This window comes from Mytilus californianus, unplaced genomic scaffold, assembly GCF_021869535.1.
Source record: "Mytilus californianus isolate M0D057914Y unplaced genomic scaffold, xbMytCali1.0.p SCAF_8, whole genome shotgun sequence".
Taxonomy (NCBI): domain Eukaryota; kingdom Metazoa; phylum Mollusca; class Bivalvia; order Mytilida; family Mytilidae; genus Mytilus; species Mytilus californianus.
In genome coordinates, this window is record NW_026262734.1 from 90,963,417 (window position 1) to 90,983,257 (window position 19,841).

At 30.6% G+C, this 19,841-nt stretch overlaps 1 long non-coding RNA gene across 1 annotated transcript; it reads right to left on the reverse strand.

The window, feature by feature from the left end:
- Positions 1-538: 538 nt before the first annotated feature.
- Positions 539-3,454, reverse strand: LOC127711931 (uncharacterized). Its single transcript, XR_007986916.1, has 3 exons — positions 2,814-3,454; positions 1,532-1,647; positions 539-661 (listed from the first exon to the last, which is right to left on the reverse strand). It is a non-coding gene; the product is annotated as an uncharacterized LOC127711931 (long non-coding RNA).
- Between the last annotated feature and the right edge of the window lie 16,387 nt (positions 3,455-19,841).

The following is a 19,841-nucleotide window of genomic DNA, read 5'->3' on the forward strand; positions in this document are numbered from 1 at the left end:
GCATTACTAATTAAAGTAATGAAAAATTTGAGAACATTCATCATTTTGAAATACAATGTATAAGCAAACAGGAAACAGGTGCCAGATACAAAAATGTTCACACATCACAGTTCATCACTATCAAGCAGCTCATTAAATATGAACTCATCTTTATCAGCAGTTTTGAGAAAAACAGTGATGAAAATATTTGTTGGACAAAATCCGACAAATATAGGTGGACAGACGGCAGACAGTGCGAGAAAGCCCACATTCCAACCACAATGGTATAATGTTTAGTTTTTCACTCTCAACTTTTATTACCTATCTTATACACATCATGCATATGTCAACCTGAACATGCATGAAATATATGCCATTGGACATTATGCAAACATTATACACATTTTTAAGTTCAAGTTACATTGACTAAAACTTGTGTCCCAAATTCAGATTTTTCAATACAACTTCTCTTTCTAAACTAAAACACTACACTTCTAATAGGGTTACATCTTAAGTCAATAATCATTGATAATTGGCTGAAGAGTTGAGAAAAAAAACACCATTTTACATCAATTATTTGATTTATTTAAGAATACATCGAAAAAGTCAATCAATTGTCTTATTCAAAATCACTTGGAATGTCTTGTAGTGTCTTATATCTTTTTCTTGCTGTGCCATGCTTCTGAAAAAAAAATAATCTTACATTCATATATAAACTTCTTGCACATTCCTTTATTATAGAACGATTCACGTTGCCTGAAGGATATACATCCCCTCCCCTTTAAAGTTTTGAAACAAATAACGATGATAGTCTGTCGGAAGGGAACGATAAATGGCTGACAGTGTTAAGAGAGAGCAATATGCCACGCTGAACTTCATTAGTTATCAAAAAAAAACACATAAAAAACTTTAGACTAGATATGTGTCCAGTCAAGAATCTTATTTCATTATACTCGTTGATTGTTGTCTATCATATTTTTTTCTTTTATTGTTTTGTATAAATCAGGCTGTTGTTTTTCTTGTTTTTTTTTTAGTTTTCATTAAATGCATTGTATCATGTAGGGGCCTTTAAAAGCCCTGCTACATAATGTCATTAAACATATTATTGTCCTTTTTAAGTGTTAAACTCTGTAGAATGACATAGTTTATAACTTGTCATTTGTATCTAAGGGCATATGATACAGTCCTAGAAGTATACTATAGGCACATAATAACTTTAATATATCGAAGTGTTACGCATTGTTTTCGCAATGATGATAATAATATAACTTAACTTCCGAGAAACACACAGATGTCATTAAATGAAATGTTTATATGTATTTGAAATACTTCAAAGGAAAGCAAATATGTTGTTTATGAAAGCACACTGTTGGTCTAAAAGATTGATTTAAATAAACAACTTGTTTCTATTTTGTCACAAAAAAAATAATTTATTCAAATATCTTGATATCTTTTCTGTATTGTATGCCCTTAATCTTGAATGTAATGCATTGTTTATGCTAAATATTTGAATTAAATATGGTATAACAGTAATTCTGTATGAAACTCTTACTTCAAAAAAAAATTCTCCTGAAAGGTTGTAGACATTCCAAAGAACCTGCGCCACTTTAACTTCCAAATTGTAAACCTGCATATTGAACTTGTCCTTTGTGGCTTTTCTTTTAGCTCCTGTTAAAAAATAAAAGATACATTGTATGTACATTGTGTGTATGAAGCAATAAATATAATTTTAAGCAACAGTTTATATTACCTTGCTTGTACTGAAGTCTTACATACTAGTCTTTGTAATGTTCGTTAAGCTGTTTTGCAAATACATACATACACTGATTTTACTAGAAAAAAAAATCTCCACATTCAAACGGTGCTTATATTAGTGTTATTGTAACTTGTTTGTGTGCCTTGGAAACAAGGTATTGAGTCATGCTTATTGCAATAGTTGTTGTTGGTTTAAGTCTGTCAAATTTCTTTTTCATAATGTGTATTTAATGTAGGCAATTAGTTGTTTTGTTTCAATTGTGTTGAGAAAAATTTAACATTTGTTTGTCAAGGCTTCAAAGTGGACTATATGGCATTGGTTTTCTCAGTTTTGAAAGCCGTACAGTGACCTATAATTTCTTTTATCCAAGTCATTTAAATTCTGGTGGATAGCTGTCTCATACACCTTATCGCAATTTCAGTATTTGGAAATCTGTCCCGCTTGAACTTTTTACGTCAGCATACGTCATACAATAATACACCTTATCGCTATTCCCACTGGACCCGAGAATCTATCCTGATTGGAACTTTTGACGTCAAACAACAATCACTTTTCCATTGTGGCATCAGATATTTTTTATGATGACGTCAAAATTTTAAGGGAACTTGTGACAGTTGTGTGATGTCCAGTAATGGCGGACAAATAGCAATAAGGTGCATTACTTTCAATTGTGGTGTCAAATATTTTCTAATATGACATCAACATTTTACGGGAACTTTTGTGATGTCCATGGCCAGTAATGATGGACAAATAATGATAAGGTGTATTGGCAATCAAACACACAAGCCACATATCCTTATAATTTTTTTATATTAATGAACAAATTCATAATTGTTGTACGTAGATGCTTGAACAGTGGAGGATTTAGTGGCCCCGACCCCCTTATGGAGCTACTTACAAGATAAATGTATACACTATTTACAAGTATCACTCCAAACGTTTGCTTGCCTTGGGCAGGGCCCCCCTTTTTCAAAACCTTGATCCGCACCTCCAGAAACAGATGTAATTTGGTTCCGATTATGATTGAACACACACAATGAATGCACAAGTTTCATCTTAACAGATTAATCATTCTTACCAAGTGACTATATATCGCGTAACAAACAATTTTCTTGGCTCTCTTTGTTGATATCCTGTCTTCGTTTCGAAATTCAAATTTCAAAATCATTTCCGGTGATAAAACAAAAGTCGATTCCGGAAAAGGTCGGTTTTCCGTAAGGCATATAAACGATACGAAAATTGAACTTAGTACAGTTACAGTTTTCAATTCTTAATTTCTAAAATATACACGAACGAAATGAATAAACATTAAAGAAAGGTGATTGTTTATTAATACATTATTGCTTAATTTAATGTTGACTCTTTTGAATTTTAATATAAGAAGGAATAAAATCTGACTTCAAGGATCTTCAAGATATCAATTAAGGATTTCAACCATAGTATCTTGCTTGTCATGATATTGATGAAATGTAGTACTATATCTTATCCTGAAAAAAACGAGCTAATTCCACAAAACGTTGTTTGTGGGGTTTTGAATAAAGTTTAAATAAAATGTTATTTTTATATCCGTAAAATGTTGAATAAAATATCAGTAAGACTATTAAGTAATGTGTATGTCAGAATATTTTATAGAAAACATTTAGCTGATATTTTTCAGATGTTTTATGTAAAACATTTTAATTTTACGTTATAAAACATTTTATGCAAATAGCAAAACTATATTTTTCTGTAAAACATTTTTTTGCAGAATGTTTTTTGGATATTTGGAAAATATTTACTTTAAATGTTGTTAAAATATAAAATACCAATTGAAGAAAATATTATTTTTTTATATTATAAAATATCTACGGGATATTTTAGAACAATGTTTGAGAACATGAATAAAAGATATTAGCAAATAATATTTTGTTAATGTTGTAAAAACATTTTACTTAAATGTTAGAAATAAAACATTTCAAAAACAATAAAATAAACATTTTTTTTATGTTTAAATGATATCTTATTGAAATATTTTGTGAGAGACGTCCATATGACATTTAAAAAATGTTTTTAAAATGTTGTGTGTTTGCTGGGTATGCGGTTATATAGATTTACATAATAAAGTGCAAATATGGTAAGTTTTGGTTGATATGGTCAAATAATTTTGCTATATGAGTTAGCCTGGGGTATTAAAACTACTGAAATTTCGTTACGTATCAATATATTGAACAAAAGGGGGACATGCTGGCACTCTAAATTTATGCGAACAAAAATTTGTAGTTGTTGTGTTCCAATATTGCTGTCATTTGTATTATACATTAAATCCTGACATAAAAATAGTTGCTTATTTACTATGCGGCTATATAGATTTACAAAATAGAGTGCAAATATGGTCAGTTTTGGTTGATACGGTCAAATAATTTTGCTATATGAGTTAGCCTGGGGTATCAAAACTACTGAAATTTTGTTACGTATCAATATATTGAACAAAAGGAGGACATGCTGGCACTCTAAATTTATGCGAACAAAAATTTGTAGTTGTTGTGTTCCAATATTGCTGTCATTTGTATTATACATTAAATCCTTACATAAAAAATAGTTGCTGATTTATTATGCAGCTATATAGATTTACAAAATAAAGTGCAAATATGGTCAGTTTTGGTTGATGCGGTCAATTAATTTTGTTATAGGAGTCAGCCTGAGGTATCAAAACTACTGAAATTTTGTTGCGAGACAATATTTTGATTAAAAAGAGGACATGCTGGCAATCTGGATTTATACGGACAAAATTTTGTATTCACATTATGTTCCAGTATTGCTGTCATTTGTATTATACAATACATCAAGACATACATGCAGACTTTTTATACGTTCAGGTATTACTCAACATGCAGACTTTTTATACGTTCAGGTATTTCACATCCAATTTTTTATGGAAATATTCTTTATAAAGCACAAAAATGTCAGTATTCACCTCTGAAGCTAACAAAACCTTTAAATAGACTAATTAAGAAGGGATATAGTTACGATACTGTTGTCAGGTCATTAAAGATTGCATATTTTGGCGTTAATATTGATTCACTTATAGGGTCTTTGCATCGGCACTAAACACATTTATTTAAAAACCAGTTGTTGGCATGACACGGGTTATGTTCTTCTCATATATGTTATGATGGTATGATACTAAACCCCTAACGGGAAGGATTGTGCCTGATATTCATATGATGAAGACATAATCTTTCAATCAGTTTAATTGAAGTCTGGAGCTGGCATGTCAGTTAACTGCTAGTAGTCTGTTGTTATTTATGTATTATTGTCATTTTGTTAATTTTCTTTGGTTACATCTTCTGACATCGGACTCGGACTTCTCTTGAACTGAATTTTAATGTGCGTATTGTTATGCGTTTACTTTTCTACATTGGCTAGAGGTATAGGGGGAGGGTTGAGATCTCATAAACATGTTTAACCCCGCCGCATTTTTGCGCCTGTCCCAAGTCAGGAGCCTCTAGCCTTTGTCAGTCTTGTATTATTTTTAATTTTAGTTTCTTGTGTACAATTTGGAGTTTAGTATGGCGTTCATTATCACTGAACTAGTATATATATTTGTTAAGGGGCCAGCTGAAGGACGCCTCCGGGTGCGGGAATTTCTCGCTGCATTGAAGACCTGTTGGTGACCTTCTGCTGTTGTCTGTTTTATGGTCGGGTTGTTGTCTCTTTGACACATTCCCCATTTCCATTCTCAATTTAATAAACTATTACTGAATTATTATGCGGTTATATAGATTTACATGATAAAGTGCAAATATGGTAAGTTTTGGTTGATATGGTCAAATAATTTTGCTATATGAGTTAGCCTTGGGTATCAAAACTACTGAAATTTTGTTACGACGTACATGTATCAATATATTGAACAAAAGCATGAAAAGGAGGACATGCTGGCACTCTAAATTTATGCGGACAAAAATTTGTAGTTGTGTTCCAATATTACTTTCATTTGTATTATACATTAAATCCTGACATAAAAATAGTTGCTTATTTACTATGCGGCTATATAGATTTACAAAATAGAGTGCAAATATGGTCAGTTTTGGTTGATACGGTCAAATAATTTTGCTATATGAGTTAGCCTGGGGTATCAAAACTACTGAAATTTTGTTACGTATCAATATATTGAACAAAAGGAGGACATGCTGGCACTCTAAATTTATGCGAACAAAAATTTGTAGTTGTTGTGTTCCAATATTGCTGTCATTTGTATTATACATTAAATCCTGACATAAAAATAGTTGCTGATTTACTATGCGGCTATATAGATTTACAAAATAAAGTGCAAATATGGTCAGTTTTGGTTGATGCGGTCAATAAATTTTGTTATAGGAGTCAGCCTGAGGTATCAAAACTACTGAAATTTTGTTGCGAGACAATATTTTGATTAAAAATAGGACATGCTGGCAATCTAGATTTATACGGACAAAATTTTGTATTCACATTATGTTCCAATATTGCTGTCATTTGTATTATACAATACATCCTGACATAAAATATTACTGAATTATTAAGCGGTTATATAGATTTACATGATAAAGTGTAAATATGGTAAGTTTTGGTTGATACGGTCAAATATTTTGCTATACGAGTCAGCCTGGGGTATCAAAAGTACTGAAATTTTGTTACGTATCAATATATTGAACAAAAGGAGGACATGCTGGCACTCTAAATTTATGCAGGTAAAATTTTGAAGTGATTGTGTTCCAATATTGCTGTCTTTTGTATTATACATTCTATCTCGAAATAAAAATATTTCTGATTTACTTTGCGGCTATATAGATTTACATTATAAAGTGCAAATATGGTTAATACGATGTGAAGAATTTGATATGTATTTGAATATATATTCAGCTCGTTAGCATTGTAACCATTATCGTTTTTTTTTAATATATAGAAAGACAGATCACGTATAAATTTGTATATAAACAAGCAAAGTTTTATGCGTACTTTTATTTACAAATAGATATAAGAAGATGTGGTATGAGTGCCAATAAGACAACTCTCCATCCAAGTCAAAATTTATAAAAGTAAACCATTATAGGTCAAAGTACTTTATTGTTTTATGTTTATACCAAGAAACAAAGACATTAAAAAATATTTTAAAAAAATCGATGTAGAGCGGTCCTGGTTACAAGTTAACTTAGTGTTGATCAGACCAGGCCAAAAGTTACCTTGAGATCAGGTCTGGTTCGATCGGAGTTGTCAAAATCAAAGTTAACTTGTGTTAACTTATGACAGAACTGGTTTCGAAGTTAACTTATATCAATAGCGGACCTGTTTCCTAGTTAACTTTTTTAGCAGACATATAAACAGTCCTAGGACCAAGTCCGCTTTTCAAGTTAACTAGATTGTAGTCCTAGGACTGGTCAGAGCAGTCCTAAATCCTGTTACAGGTTAACTTTGACCAGTCCAAATGACTGGTTATCAAGTTAACTTGCTGTACAGGTTAGGACTGCACCCATCTGTATTTCCTTATTCGGTTTCTATTTCCTTATTCGATTTTCATTTCTTTATTCGGTTTCTATTTCCTTATTTGATTTCATTTCCTTATTCGGTTTCTTTTTTCTTATTCGGTTTCTATTTCCTTATTCGATTTTTCAATTCCTTATTCGGTTTCTATTTCTTTATTCAATTTTCATTTCCTTATTCAGATTCTATTTCATTATTCGGTTTCTATTTCGTTATTCGATTTTTTATTTCCTTATTCGGTTTCTATTTCCTTATTCAATTTTCATTTCCATATTCGATTTTTTATTTCCTTATTCGGTTTCTATTTCCTTATTCAATTTTCATTTCCTTATTCGGTTTCTATTTCCTTATTTGGTCTCCATTACCTTATTCGATTTTTCATTTCCTTATTCGGTTTCTATTTCTTTATTCAATTTTCATTTCCTTATTCAGATTCTATTTCCTTATTCGGTTTCTATTTCCTTATTTGATTTTCATTTCCTTATTCGGTTTCTATTTTCTTATTTAATTTTCATTTCCTTATTCGGTTTCTATTTCCTTATTCGATTTTCATTTCCTTATTCGGTTTCTATTTCCTTATTTGATATTTCATTTCCTTATTCGGTTTTTATTTCCTTATTAAATTTTCATTTCCTTATTCAGATTCTATGTCCTTATTCGGTTTCTATTTCCTTATTTGATTTTTCATTTCCTTATTCGGTTTCTATTGCCTTTTTCAATTTTCATTTCCTTATTCAGATTCTATTTCCTTATTCGGTGTCTATTTCCTTATTCGATTTTTCATTTCCTTATTCGGTTTCTATTTCCTTATTCGATTTTCATTTCCTTATTCGATTTTCATATCCTTATTTGGTTTCCATTTCCTTTTTCGATATTGATTTCCATCAATTCAAGTTTGAATTTTGTTTCGGTCTGATGATTTTTTGCAGAGTTATGGTCCTTTGAAATTCTCTGAAATATTTGGTTTTCCACTTTTTGCTTTTAATGCTTAAAGATGTTGACTTGAAATTTGGCATATAGTTAAACCATGACCAGTTACAGATCAAGTGCGAATTGTGTTTCGGTCTGATGATTTTTTGCAGAGTTGTGGTCCTCGGACTTAGAAAATTCATAAATTTTCAACTTCTTTTTTTTAATTAAAGATTTTTATTTGATATTTGGTTTATAGATTTACCATTACAAGTTACAAATCCAGTTTAAATTTTTTCTGATCTGATGATATTTTGCAGAGTTATATGATTCTTAGACCTAGAAAAATCACACAATTAATAGAAATTAAGTTTTGTACTTAAATTCTGTTATCACGGTGCGCTGTACCCTATATGTTTTGTTTGGTTATTAGTGAGTTTACGTATACATTTATACCATACTCTCATTAGTGGTTACTGAACCTTTAAATCTGACGTTACGAGCCTTTTTCAATTTGAATCCAAGGAGGAAGGCGGCAGACAATTGAACTCCAATATAAAACCAAAAGAAATTGATAATCTGTAATATTGTCAGGGAGTATTGATAAATATTTAAACCTTCGAAGAATATTTGTTGGTTTTACTAACGCATGTAAGGTGTTTCGTCATAAAGTGAAGTTAATTATGAATTATTTTTGAACGTGTGCTGACTAAAACACAAAAGCACATGGCGACCACATGTAAAAAAAGAAGCGAAAAAAAAAACATTTTCCGAAGATTATTACCAAGTTAATTTATTTGACTATTGGGTTTTTATTATATATATTGGGCACCCTTACTATAGTTGAACACTTACTCATCAGATGTATTGCGCCGATGCAGTTTATCTACCTAATATTTATTATAATATAATTTGGCATATGTTTAAATTTTGCTGTTCGTGTTGTAACTATTGCAATGAATAATTTTTTTTTGTGGTCAGTTTTCAAGATTCACTAACGGTTGATCAACACAGGATTGAATACCTACTACTGGGCTGATACAGATTTTAAATAGAACACTTAAACGTGCATTTAAAAGAGAAAAATAAAGACCAAATAAGCAACAAGCCTGTGGCTGCAATTTTTAACTGCAAAGATGACAGACATACATAGTCAGAGAATTTTTTTTGTTTAATATGTGATTATTAACTATTATCAAATCTTGCATTCATTTGGTAATTTGTTTCATGATTTCATTATAAGTATATTTGCAATTCGGTGAGCTAGCGACAATCTCGGTTTCAAAATGTATATATCAAGAATAATGAAGCTTATTCACTGAAGATTTGAACACTTTTTTTTTTATTAATGTACGAGAACAAATAAGACGATACGAGTCAAAAAAACCACGAGGCATGCACGTTAACCAAAAAAAAAAAAAAAAAAAAAAACGTAAACTCTGACCTTTTGTCACCAATGTCTTGACCTTAGAAGCCATTTAATCGTTTGCCGTCCAACTGAAGAATTTTATAAATGTTCGTAATTTTTGTTGACAAGCAAAACACATCAGTATTGATAAGCTAATTGCATTAGAAGCTTGTGAAACTGAAGTCTAAAAGATTTTAATCTTTGCTGTATATTATTCCTGCACATTTAAAATCTAAAGGTCTTTCAGGTCTCCCATTTTCGAAGTGTTCCACAAAGTCATAAGCACGTTACAATTTGCCAAAATGTACTTATTTTTACATCTTAGGTTTTGAGTACACCAGTCTGCTCTTCTCACGTGAGCATTTGATAAAGACATTGTTTTTTCGTGAATAGCTTGTCAGTTCTCTTGAAATTTTTTTTATATCGACCCAAGGTGGTTGTGTTGCTCATGCATAAGGCTGTTGTTAAGTATATATTTTCAACTACTGAAACAGAAGATTGATATAAAAATATATGTATGATTAATTATCTAGCTTGTATAGTTTAAGTTACATAAAATGATTTTTATTTTTTCAGTTATTAACGTCACCTTATAATTTAAGTTTGAAATGTTTTGATTATTGGTTAATGTATTTGGCACACAGCTTGGCAGCGAACCCCCATTTTATGGCGTTTGACATTGTAACCAAGGTCTGGTTTCAATGTCAATCTGGCATAATTCGCTGCACCATAAAACATTTCGTTTTATAAATAGTATCATTCACTACAGATGAACAATACAAGGGTTTTGATCCCTCACCTGTGTTCCCACGGTGATCCAAATTGTTCTAGTCTTATATTCAGTTACCACAATCTGTGGTAGTCATTTATATATATATTTGATAGTACGGTTGCCATAATCAGCGATATCCCGGTAACCTCATATTTTCAGATATACAAGTGACAGTTAAATTGCTAGCGATCTGCGGCACATACATACATTTATATTGAGATTACTTATATACAATATGTATAAATTTAAATAATAGTAAAGGCTCTGTCCAAATACCGCCAATTTTTTGTTGGGTTTTAACAAGCATCTGGGATAATCAATTGTCTGCACTTTATTTAGGCATGCTTGACTACCGTTATATTGATTTGATAATTAGTATCTATATAGTTTTAACATGACAATAGTTCATTTTTTTGGTTTTCGGGAACAATGAATTCTAACTAGTTGACTATGTATTGCCATGCAATACCTTCAGTATTCTGTGTTCACACTTGTTCTCTTTTCATTTCCTTATTCGCTTTTTAATTTTCATTTACTTTTTGACTTTCATTTCCTTATGGACTTCCAATTCCTTATTCGATTTTCGACTTTCTTTTCCTTATTTGACTTTCATTTCCTTATTCAATTTCCATTTTTTTTTAGATTTTCTTTCCTTAATAGATTTCCATTTCCTTATTAGACTTTGTCATTTGGGCTCGTTACAGCTGTCTTGATGTTTAGTATAAGTATTTCTTACTTCTTAGAACTTAAAAACACACATACATATTGCATATCGTTTGAAAGAGGAAAGTCTGTACAAAAATATGTAAGCCTAGATTTTCCATCCGCATTTTATATCAATGCGTGTGTCAATTGAATGCGAATCTACATCTTTGAATGAAAGAATCGTATGCTTCCGAATTCGACAGATCATTTTGCAACCAAAAGAAATATTATTGTCAACCGATACGAGGACAAGCAGGGAAAATTTTAAATTTGTGTTATCATTTGGTTAAGTATTTTAATATTATATTATGATTTAAGGATAAATTGGTTTAATACAAGTAGAACTCCGTTTTTTCTGGAATCAAATGTAATTGTGTTCGAATTTAGTCTGAGATTTCATAATATGTTTGGTAGCCATATATACGGTAGCATAGCTATATATTTGATTCTTTATTTTGGGGGAAATTGTATAAGCAAGAGTGCAATGATAGGCGTTTGACTAGCCTAACTCTGTTATCAATGTCAATTATTTGTGCATTTGGTATTGAATGGTTTGTAGTAGACTAGATTTATATTTGATGTCAATTGTTTGAAATTTGTGTACACATGTATGTTATGATTAGTGTGTTATACAAGCCTACCTTCATTGTGATTCTCAATTGTTTGTACATTTTTATAGTAAATGAACACTGCGTATGTGTACTATTATATACTAGTCTACAAAAGAAACGACACAATGCAATGCATTTTCCGTATGCAGGGTGCTGTTTTCTGATCAAAAGCATTAATTTTAAGTTTTAATAGAAAAAAATGTTTATGCAATTTTTGAGATTTCAAAACACGCTTTTTTAACAAAAAATTAGAAACAATATTTATGTTAACTCAAAATGTGAAACATGAGCATAACTTATTTCATTTGTCTTATTTGTTATATTTTATGATAAATGTCAGTTCAATATTGTGTATCGCTACTTTTGTTGACTAATATTATTAGTTACATGGTGTGCTAGTGACCTAATACGGTATATATGGGGTCAGTAAATTCCATATGGGGTGAGAGCGAAGCTCGAATCCCCATATGGAATTTACTGACCCCATATATACCGTATTAGGTCACTAGCACACTATGTAACGAATTTATCTTACCGACTATCTTAACGTGTGAAATTTAGACTAGTGACCTATCAAATGAGCAAGTCTTCAATACTGTTAGCATTAAGAAACTACTTCCATTGATCCTACAAAAACAGATACCAACAATAACAACTTGTTAGGTTTAAATGTGTTTTATGAATTAATTTCAATCTTAATCATCACTTTCTTCGTCTGTTGAAACCTTAACGATTTTTTCTCAGTACCGTTTTGTTTTTATAAAGGGACGTAACACCACTAATAACCGTGTATGAAATAAGCCCCGCCTCCCTACTACCTTATAAGGAATATAAAGGGACGTAACACCACTACTTACCGTGTATGAGATAAGATCCGCCTCCCTACTAACCTGATTATGCTAGACTAATTCAGCCACAAACTAATAAAAGTACTAATGACTTTTATGGTATGTTTCTGGGGGACTTATATTTACGGAAATAGAAAAAGAACTAGGAAATGACATTTTAATAAGGTAATGAAAATCGAATAAGGAAATGCAAATCTGAAATTGAATAAGGAAATGGAAATGAAACAGGGAAATGGAAAGCGAATAAGGAAATGAAAAACTAATAAGGAAATGAAAATCCAATAAGGAAATGAAAATCCAATAGGGAAATGTAAATCGAAAATCAAAAAATGAAATGAAAATGGAAAATTGAAGGAAGTGCTAATTAATAAGGAAATAGAAAATGAATAAGGAAATGACAGTCGAATAATGAAACGAAAATTGGTTAAGGAAATAACAGTTGAAAAAGGAAATGAAAGTCGAAAAAAGGAAATCAAAATCAAACATCGAATAAGGATATGGAAAGCAAATAAGGAAATGAAAGTCGAATAAGGATATGGAAAACGAATATGGAAGTAGAAACCGAATAAGGAAATGGAAACCGACTAAGGAAATAGAAACCGAGTAAGGAAATAGAAACCGAATAAGGAAATGAAAATCGAATAAGGAAATAGAAACCGAATAAGGAAATGAAAATCAAATAAGGAAATAGAAACCGAATAGGAAATAGAAACTGAATAAGGAAATAGAAACCGAATAAAGAAATAGAAACCGAATAAGGAAATAGAAAACCGAATAAGGAAATAGAAACCAAATAAGGAAATGAAAACAAATTTTGAGGAAAACAAAAATTTTGAAGAAAAAATATGAGAAAAAAAAATTTTAAGGAAAAAATTTTGAGAAAAAAATTTTGAAGAAAACATTTTTTGAGAAAACAAAATTTTGAGGAAAAATATTTTTGTGAAAAAACAAATTCAGTTTGGACTTAGAATATTTTTCAAAATTTAAATATCGAAAAAGGAAAAAGGAAAAAGGAAACAACTTGTGTCTGGTGTAGAAAAGGTACAAACATTTAAAAGATCCAGTTTTCAGTGTTTGCAAGAGGGGTATATTTTGGCACTAGATAACACAACGGGAGTAAACTAGAGAGTGTTAAAACTGCTGTTATGATTTCCAAATATGCCATATCTTCTACTTAAAATTTGTGTAGTTTATTCCAATACTGATTTGTAAAGATCGAAGCCACATACAATTGAATTCAAAGTCATGCATCAAATTTAAAAAAAAGTTGATTTTTTTTTATAAACTTGAATATCTACGTTTTACTATAAAATAAGTGTACATGGACTACTTTGTAAAAGAAGATCCTTTACCTTATAAAAACACATGATAAAAAGATTGTGTTTGATTTGAATGGTTATTTCTATATCATGTGAGGATGCGTTAAAACTACTTGGAGTTACAACTGATTTTAAACTAAACTTCAATTTACAAATTTCAAATATTTGTTAAAAGCCTGCAATTAAATGTTTTTAAAAATTTGGGAAACACTTGAACAAATTGAGTAAACTTACAATTTATATCTCATTTGTTATGTCAAACTTTTGTTACTGCCCTTCGATTTGGCAATTCTATGGGGAAAACAAGACAAGAAAAATACAAAAACACAAGAACGAGCTTATTTATTAAGACCATCAGAACTCGTACAAAACACTCATGCAGGTTTCAAACCTTCTATCACTGAAAACTCGTAGAATGCGCACAATTGCCTTTGAGACCTTTAAAATAATTAATAAAAAATGTCCTATTTTTATTCAAGATCTAGTTGTTATAAAAAAAACTATTCATATAATTTCAGGTATGTGAACACTGCTGAGGTACCTAGGTCAAGAAAGGCAGCACAAGTATAGAATTCTTTCCCAACGAGGCTAGAACTATGACCTATTCTGACCAATATATATATATAAACTCCTGGTGTTTTGGTCAAAAATGGAACTGTAGTTCATGTCATTTTCATCCAGTGCTGTCTCAAAGGTGAGATTACTTGTTTTCTTTTTCTGGACTTTTGCTCTGCTTTTTATGCATTATTATATATAGCTGCTATTCAATGCCAGTGGTGAATTAATCTATTTATTTTATGCTTTTAGTTTGTTGATATTTCAGTCATTTTCTACTGGTATGTAGTAAGGTTTACTCTGGAGTTGGTTCACATGCAAAACAAGATTTCATAACCGACGTGCAAAATTTGCCTCTAATATGAAAAAAGGTTCTATTAGTTGGAAATTCCGGGATGAAACAAAAAATGAAGTCAACCGAATTATCAATCATCGATTATATATTAGTCAAGTGTCGATCTTAATGTAAGGGGAAACGGGATATAGTGTAATTTTCGACAATCTTTATGTGATTGTTAGATGATATTTCCAAAGAAAAGAAATCCTTAGACAAATATCCGTCATTCTTACAATGTAACAATATGAATGTTTTATACACAAGGTTAAACTTACCTGTACACACACAGGAAGTTATATATATATATATATATATATATATAAATATATATGCGCAAAGCTTTCCATACATTATTCGTGGCAACTAGTCTGTTTTGGTTATATCAGACCGCGGAATACTATAGCTGATATACCTTCTATTATCTTTATATCTATCGAAGGCAGCCAAATAAGTCTTTTTGTATTCAAACCGAAGGTAAGTGTTTAATAAACAAGATTTTCATAATGGCTTTTTAAGTAAATATAATAAACATTACATCATATGAAATAAATGCTTTTCAAAAGAATTTTACTGTGTAGAGTTTGGGAGATATCCAGTGTCGAATGTACTGAATGTAATTTGAAGTTTTATCAATTAAAAGGGCACTAGCTACGAGATATAAAAAAAAAATGAAATGTATTTTTTGTGCAATCATTAATGAACGTGAAATAGTGAAATAATAATTCGCTTTTAGCAGCCTGTATGGTTTAAATTTGTCAAAATAAGCTAAGACGCATCGATGATGGATTATTTGCTTGCAAGTGAATAATTCGACCTCATTAAATCCGTATGCATGTGACCTTCAATTTAACCCCTTAGCTCGAGATGGATTACGTATCAATTGTGCGTGTTCAGATATTAAAAGGAAAAAAATGTCAACATTGAAAGTGAAACGAAGGTTAATCATTTGATTGACTGATTTGATCCACAAAAACTCATTCTAATACAGGTAAAAACAATAATTAACTTATTTTTTTTACCTATAACATAAAATTAAACAGACATAGAAAAATCCAATTGCACGAGATCGCTATCCAGTTATATTAATGTTTATGTTTATATCGTTTTATGTGACCGTCGGTAGTTTTCAGAGGTAATCTCGATAGTTAATTAAATGGCGTCTAGACTTTAATACACACGAAATTCTGATATGTATTATCTAGTATATGCATTATTTCAGACTTATTTTACTTTGGATATGTGTTTTAGTATGTTATAAATCAAATATAAGAATTTGAGTAAAATCAGTGAAGATGATTTTGACAGCTTATGCTCCTATAAAGATAATTTTAACAAATGGTAAAATTTATTCAAGACATGAGCTAGAGGCAGAAGGAGACACTTACCGGACCGGATCTTTATTTTTCTGTAGTTATTGATATATTAATAAAAACCTTAAACATTGTTGATTAAAAAAAAATTAACACGAGAGGAATTGCGATCGAAGCTCAAAAATTGGAAAAAATGTCGGATGAAATTCAATTTGAACACATTAGTCAATTACAAATGTAAGTTATTAAGGTAGGATCCTTGTACACTCATTTAACCATATAATAAAATCATTCCTTAAGGTTATGAATTGAACACAAAACAGAAATCCACCAATATTGTTTTTATCAGTTTTTACATAGATTTTATTTTTGCTGAATTAAAACAAAACTAAATGTATATTGCTATATATATATATATATATATATATATATACAAGTCTAAATTGAAAACAACGTTCAAACCTATGATTGCGTTGGATGAAAACCGCAATTTTTATACGTGTGCATGTAAAACAAATTTCTTGGCAGAGGGGTCTAAATACAGCACAAACAACATTTTCCAAAAGACCAAAAAAGTGAAAATGATATTTTAACAAATCGCATTTGACTAACAGGTCAAATAACTGATGTTCTTAAACCCTGCTGACTGCCATTGGCGATTGCCACATAAATTGATCACCAGATGTAACAAAATAATCTTAATATTAATTTAATACCAAACAGAAAACAATAAACTTGCGGAAAAGATGGTATACCACAAACATGAGGTGTAAAAGTTTGTACACCATATCCGGATTTCGACAATTAATATCTTTTCAGTTATGTTAGGGATCGAAATGGTATTTGGAAGGCCAAATAATTTACCTCAATTTGGGATAGACTCTTGAATTTTAAAGAGTCGAAATAGGATAAACGGATCATATAAACCCGAAGAAAAATATAATACAAGCCCAAACGAAAAAATATAAACAAGTCTCAATTGAAAACAACGTTCGAACCTATGATTGCGTTGGATAAAAACCGCAATTTTTATACATGTGAATGTAAAACAAATTGTCATGGTAGAGGGGTCTAAATACAGCACAAACAACATTTTCAAAAAGACCAAAAAAGTGAAAAAGTATATTTTAACAAAACGCATTTGACTAACAGGTCGAACAACTGATGTTCTTAAACCCTGCTGACTGTCATTGGCGATTGCCAAATAAATTGATTACCAGATGTAACAAAATGGATCTTAATATTAATTTAATACCAAACAGAAAACAATAAATTTGCGGAAAAGATGGTATACCACAAACATGAGGTGCAAACATTTGTACACCAAATCCGGTATTCCGACAATAATGTCTCTTCAGTGATATATATATATCATATACTTAGAGTAAATAACTCATAAATTTTACAGTATGATAATAGCATTAAATTTACGTGAATTCCATATTTTTCGAAATAGTGTTTAGCGGGCTAATATGAAAAATTTATCACATGCTTCCGACTATTATCACATGTCTTTCCGTAATGTTATCGACGTTACTAGGCAAATTTCGGAAATACACCTCAATGGAACGTGAAAAACGTTACAAAGTAGGACATGTAGGATACAATAAATGCAATTGTCAGCATAATTTAGAGTGTTACTTTACAAATGTTGACTTTTCCAAACAGTGTTTATATGTTTTGTTGAATTTTGTTTTGAAATATATTATACTGTTGTTTTTCTACTCTGTTGAGGCATATGATAGATAGATTTAATATCGGATGTATTACATTTGGTGTTCGCCATCCGTAAATCTTTCACTTTTTGAACTTCTACTTGAGAACCACTTAAAAGGGTCAATATATTAAACTGTTATTTTTCTCCATTGTTGAAGCATATGATAAAAAGATCATAACATGTCATTTTTCATATCAAATGTATTATCAGCCCTCAAGCCTTCGGCCTCGGGCTGATAACGCATCTGATATGAAAAATGCCATGTAATAATCTGATAATATATGTACGGTTATGATTCTATATCCTGTCGATTCTACTTACTTAAATCGACACTGTGTGTCTTGTATTCTTATTTTAGTTGGTTTATTTGTGCTTCATATCAATTTATTGAGTTAAAAGTTGATAAGTTTCAACTTTCGAATGATTTTGCCTCAATCGCCAATGAAGAGACATTCATTGTCATAATGGTAATATGTTGCAGGTGCAGTAGAATTGGTACCGTTAGTGATATTAAGCTATTTGTAACTGATATGTTCAGTTCATATGTTTTGCTATAACTACACTGTCCCAGATTAAGAGAGGATCGACTGTTCACAAGCATGTTTGACCTCGCAAAATTCTGTATGTGTATGTTCCTGGTTAAGGGCTTGCAACATAGTAGTTGTTCTTGGTTCATGTCTGTCTACCATGTTTTTTTCGTAAATGATATTTTATGAATAAAGCCCTTAGTTTTTGAGTTTGAATTATTTCAGATTTTTCATGTCAGGTCACGACACGTTTAACTTCGGCAACAAAATAGAAAGTTAATAAGCAGCTAAAGGAATTAAATATTTTTTAACGATAACATTTGTACGTTATGAATTATGTAATAATTGTAATAAATGTGAATAGAGGACATAACTATGTAAATATGCATGCATTGGTTCAATAATGTTCGTACATATTACATTAACAAAAACGCGTTTCATATAGCTTTAACAATAACAAAAATAGAATTTTTACACAGTTAGAATATTGATCGAAATTAAAAGTGTCCACTTAACGATATGTAATTTAAATGTGTGTATATCTTTTGAGCTATGATAGTAACGAACACTACACTTTTATTTGTTTAAATCATTGATAAATGAGGTTCTTAAGGGAAAGACATAAAAATGTTAGGGTAATAAAACTACGGCCTGCCATTGAAAGCGTACACTTCTCGTTTTTACAAACATATTGACAAACAAGCTGTTCTATCTCATATAAAATCAATGTTATGAATTTGCAATATAGACCAAAATGCATTTAAAACTGTAGATGAATTGGAGCACTCAATTGAGGAAATACTAACAAACACATCTAGTCAGCTTTACTCGTGGCTGATTATTCTTAAAGCAGTTTTTCACAGCTGTTAGAAAGTACTAAAAAGGGTTTTTTGTTGATATTAACTGCCATTCTAAAGGTAGATAATAATTTTTGAAATAAACAAATCACAAAATGTCAAATTGATACAGGTATTTCCTATACGATATATATTGCTACATAGGTTACTGTATGGCTTTTCTATGATATTCTGATGGCGTTTTATATAGGAACGTGATTGGTTATATTCTTGGACTAATACTGGCATGTTTTTAATTGGAATGTGATTTGCTTGTATTCTTCAGTAGGTAACGGCAATTTTTTTTACTCGAATGTGTTTAGTGATATGTTTAGTTGGCCCTGACATTTCCTACTTGATTGTGATGGATAATATGATACTTAGTTTACCACTTGAATTGGATTGAGAAAGTACTGGTACGGGAATGTGAAAGACATGTTATTAAGATAGTACAGGCTTTACCAACTTGAATGTGATGTGTTATATTTTTAATTCGTACAGAAAACTTCAACGGCGAAATGGTTAGAATATTGGAAGCAATCAAATAAAGGTTGATGATGATCACCCGAGTATTTTGGTCACTAATGATAATCTTCCAGATCTTGACCTAAACAATTTTACCTTTTACCCTATTGATCAAGACTTTGTTGGGAAACGTATACGTAAAATTAATGCTAAAAGAGCCACTGGAATAGATGACATTTCACCTATATTACTACGTTTTGCTTAACCTGCTACTGCAAAACCTCTTACAAA